The sequence below is a fragment of the Penaeus vannamei genome, chromosome 9 (genome assembly GCF_042767895.1).
Source record: "Penaeus vannamei isolate JL-2024 chromosome 9, ASM4276789v1, whole genome shotgun sequence".
Taxonomy (NCBI): Eukaryota; Metazoa; Arthropoda; class Malacostraca; order Decapoda; family Penaeidae; genus Penaeus; species Penaeus vannamei.
Window position 1 is genome coordinate 8,279,418 of NC_091557.1, and position 5,000 is coordinate 8,284,417.

Here is a 5,000-nt window from a genome sequence, read left to right on the forward strand (position 1 = left end):
ATGAGGGGGTGTTGGAGGATGAGGGGGGAGGTGGGTTAATAAGGGAGGGTGGAGAGAGTGGGGGAATGGAGGGGGGAGATGAGAGGAAGGTGGGGGAAGGGGGGCAGATGAGGAGGGAGGTGGGGAAGGGGTGAGGCAGATGAGAGGGAGGTGGATCGAGGGTGGGGGATGAAGGGTAAGGGAGCTAGAGGGTCATAGCGATGAGGGGGATGGGGGTATTTCGCTAATGGGGGGGGAGTATGTCGCGAGTGGGGTGGATGGGAAGTATTTCGCGAGTGGGGGGTGGAGGATATGCCGCTATTGGGGGGGGGGGGGGGATAGGTCGCGAGTGTGGGGGTGGAGGGCAAGCCGCGAGTGGGGGGGGGAGAGGGAGGGGAGGGATCTGCACGTACCGAGAGCAAACAGCTGTCTGGCAAGTGTCTATTGCTCGGGCATTTCCTCTGCCGCCTGACCACGCACTGCAGGTGAACGTGGGAGGATGGGGGTGGGAGGGAGGGAGGGGTGGGGAGGAGGGAGAAGGGGGAAGATGAGGTGGGTGGGAGGGAGGGAGGGGTGGGGGAGAGGAGGGAGAAGGGGAGTGGAGAGAGGAGGGAGAAGGGGGGGAGGAGGAGGAAGGGGGAGTGGAGGTAGGGGGAGGAGAGGAGAGAGGAGGGAGAAGGGGGAGAGGAGGGAGGGGTGGGGGAGGAGGGAGAAGGGGGAGTGGAGGGAGGGGTGGGGGAGAGGAGGGAGAAGGGAGTGGAGGGAGGAGGGGGAGTAGAGGAAGAAGGGATGAGGGGGGAAGGAGGGATGAGAGGCAGGGATAAAGTGGCAAAGCGAACGAGGAAGTACAAGAGAGACAGACATATGAAAAAGGATGCACAAAAATAAAAACAAATAGATTAACAAACACATAAGAGAGAGAGAGAGAGAGAGAGAGAGAGAGAGAGAGAGAGAGAGAGAGAGAGAGAGAGAGAGAGAGAGAGAGAGAGAGAGAGAGAGAAAGAGAGAGAGAGAGAGAGAGAGAGAGGGAGAGAGAGAGAGAGGGGGGGAGAGAGAGAGAGAGACAAAGAGACTGACAGACAGATAAACAGACAAACAAACAAACATGCAGACAAACGGCCATAATAAAAAAAAGAAAAAAACACAATAAAGCAAATGAAATCAGCTAAAAAATAATAAAAACAAATCCAGGAAAAAAACCAGGCAAGCACACCACCACCACAAAAAAAAAAAAAAAAAAAAAAAAAAAAAAAAAACACGCATGACAAACCCACGACCACATGACAAACTACAGGGGAGTATGACAAAGCGAAGGAGACTCCATGCTAAGTGTCAGTGAGCATGACCACAGGACGGAGAGCGAGGCTTTTGTGTGGGAGACGTGACACGAGGTCGGCGGAGGGATTCGGCTGGGGGTCAAGGGGAGGGGGTGGTGGGGGGAGGGGGAAAGGGGAGGGAGAGAGGTGGGAGGGGGAGGGGAAAATGGGAGGGGAAGGGAGGGGGAGGGAGAGGGGGAAGGGGGAAGGGGAGGGGGAGGGGAAGAAGGGGAGTGGGAGAGGGAAAGGGGGGAGGGGAGGTAGGGGGGACCGGTAAGGGGAGGGAGGAGGGGATGGGGAAAGGGAAGAGGGATGGAGTGGGAGAGAAGAATAGAGGGGAAGAAGGTGCGGATGGGAGAGGAGAAAGGGAGGGAGGGGAGAGGAAAAGGAGGAATGGGGAATGGGGAGGGAAAAAAGAGGGGAGGGAAGGAGGAGAAGGAGGGAGAGTGAGGGGGAAGGGGTGAGGAGGAGAAGGGGAGGGATACGAACACACATCGACAGGTTCGTGAAGTAAAAAAAAAGATAATAATACAAAGTAAAAATAGGCAGTGAGCTGATTATTTCCGAGAGGGGAAAATGGAGGCGGAGGCGGAGGGGTGGGGGAAGGGGGAGGAGGAAGACGGAGAAAACTCAAAATAGTGAAGGATTTGAGGAGAGAAATCATGATGGTGGGGGAGGATGGGGGCGTGAGGGTGAGGGTGGAAGAGAGCAGGGAGGAGGAGGGAGGAAGAGGAGGAGGGGGAGGAGGAGGAGGAGGGTGAAAGGATGAGAGAGGAGAAGAAGGGGAGGAGGAAGAGGAGGAGGAAGAAAGGGGTGAGGATGGAGGAGGGGGATAGACAGAGAGAAGGAAAATAGAAAGGAGGAGGAGGAGAGGGGGTGGAGAAAAAGGAAGAAGAAGAGAAGGGGAGGAGAAGAGAGAGGGAGAGAGGAGGCGGAGAAAAGGAGGAAGAAGAGAGGGAGGAGGAGAAGATGATAGAGGAGGAGGGAACAGGAGGAACAAGAGGAGGGGAGATGATAGAGAGTGGAGGAGGAGAAAAGGGGAGAGGAGGAGGAAGACGAGGAAAAGGTGGATGATGATGATGAGGAGGAGGAGGAGGAAGAAGAAGAAGAGGGGGAGAAGATGAAGGAGGAGGAGGAAAAAGAAGAGGAATAATGTTAGAAGGAACAGAAAGAGAAACATACGGAGGAAAGTCTGGAGGATGGGATAGAGGAAACGGAGGAAGAGGGAAAAGAGGAGGAGGAGGAAGCAAGAATAGAGGAGAAGGAGAAAAGGGAAAAGGAGGAGAATGAGGAGGAAGAAGAGGAGGAGGAAGTAAGACTAGAGGAGAAGGAGAAAAGAGAGGAAGAGGAGGAATAGGAGGAGAAGGAAGCAAAGATAGAAGAGAAGGAAGAGGAAGAGGAGAAAGCAAGGATAAAGGAGAAGGAGAAAAAGAAGGAAGAAGAGGACGGAAAGATAGAGGAGAAAGAGAAAAAAAGAAAGAAAGAGGAGGAGAAGGAGAAGAAGGAGGAAGAAGAGGAAGCAAAGATAGAAGAGAATGAGAGAAAAAAAAGAAGGAGGAGGAGAAGGAGAAAAAGAAGGAAGAAGAGGAAGCAAAGATAGAGGAGAAGGAGAGAAAAAAAGAAAGAAAGAGGAGGAGAAGGAGGAGAGTTTGGATATCGAATCTGGGAAGTGACTTTTGAATATTACATGGGCGTGGGCGTGGGCGGAGGCGAGCGCTGAGAGGGATCGATGGGCGTAGTAGAGGTGCGAAGGCGGGGCGGGGGTGAGGGGTGGGGTGGGGGTGGGGATGGAGTGGGGGAGAGAGGAGGAAGGGGGAAAAAAAAGCGAAAAGGGGAAAACGAAACGAAAGGATAGGGAAATAGAAGGGTAGAGAGGGGAGGAAGAAAGATAGGAAGAGGAGGGAGAATTAAAGGAAAGGGAGAGGAATAGAAGGGTGGAAGAGAGGGGAGAAGGAAAGAGTAGGAAGAGGAGAGAGAATAAAAGGAAAGGAAGAGAAATAGAAGGGTAGAGAGGGGAAAAGGAAAGAGGGAGAAGAGGAGAGAGAATAAAAGGAAAGTGAAAGAAATAGAAGGGTGGGGAAGAGGGGAGAAGGAAATAGGGGGAAGAAGAGAGAGAATAAAAGGAAAGGGAGAGGAATAGAAGGGTGGAGGAGAGGGGAGAAAGAGAGAGGGATAAAGGAGAGAGAATGAAAAAAAAGGAGAGACATAAGAGGGTAGAGAGGGAAGAAAGAAAGGAAGGAAGGGAGAGAGAAAGAAAAGGCGAGAGAAATAAAAAGTTGGAGGAGAAGGGAAAAGGAAGGAAAGAGGGGAAGAGAAGAAAGTAATAAAAGAAAGGGAGAGACGGAGAAGGGGGTCAAAAGGGAGGAGAAAAGGGGGGAAACGAGCAATGAATTAAAAAGATATATAAATCACATAAACAAAACAAAAGAAAAAAATATAGAGTAAGGAAATTAATAAATGAATAAATAACTGAATAAATACAAGGAAAATAAATAGATAGACAGATAGATTAATAGATTGATTAATAATCGAATAAATCAATAGAAAAATAAATGAGAAAATGAGTAGAAGAAAAGATAAATAAACAGATAATGAAAAATCAATAAATGGACGAAACAAACAAACAAACAGGATGAAGACCAGGAAATCGGAATTCCAGGAAATCATAAAAAAATATACAAAAGAAAAACATGAATTGAGAGAGAGAGAGAGAGAGAGAGAGAGAGAGAGAGAGAAGAGAGAGAGAGAGAGAGAGAGAGAGAGAAGAGAGAGAGAGAGAGAGAAAGAGAGAGAGAGAGAGTTAGATAGAGATAGATAGATAGATAGATAGATAGATAGAGAGAGAGAGGGAGAGAGAGAGAGAGAGAGAGAGAGAGAGAGAGAGAGAGAGAGAGAGAGAGAGAGAGAGAGAGAGAGAGAGAGAGAGAGATAGTTAGATAGAGAGATAGATAGATAGATAGGCAGAGAGAGAGAGAGAGAGAGAGAGACAGAGAGAGAGAGAGAGAGAGAGAGAGAGAGAGAGAGAGAGAATGAGTGAGAGAGAGAGAGAGAGAAAGAAAAAAGAAGGAAAGAAAGAAAGATAGATAGATAGATATAGAGAGAGATAAAGGAAGAACTATGCATATGGAACAAATGAAAAATCCATGGGCGTGGGACGAACATATGAGCGACAAAATGAACATCAGTGGGCGGAGTTTACCCAAAGGTCGAAAGGTTTGAGGGTAGGGAGGTGGGCGTGAGGGAGGGGGAGCGGAGGGGCGGGCGGGCGGAGATTAGGATTCACAAGCGATCGGAAATGGGCGTGATGGCGTGGGCGGCTGGGGTAAAAATATCTTTATTTATAGATCTATGTCTGTGGATTGAGCGATGGTTGCAATATTGCGTTTGGGCGTGAGGGAGTGAGGGCGTGAGGGCGGGGAGGACAGGGACACACGGGCTGCCTTTGTGAATTGGTGATTTATTTTCGTTTTGTTTTGGTGGTGGTGGTTTGTGTGTGTGTGTGGGGGGGGGCTGTGTGTGTGTGTTTGTGTGGGGGGGGCTGTGTATGTGTGTGTGTGTGTGTGTGTGTGTCTGTGTGTCTATGGTTGCGTGTGTGTCTGTGTATGCGTGTGTTTGTGCGTGTGTGTGTGTGTGTGTGTGCGTGTGTGTGTGTAGTTGCGTGTGTGTCTGTGGACGTGTGTGTGTGGCTGTGTGTGTGTAGTTGTG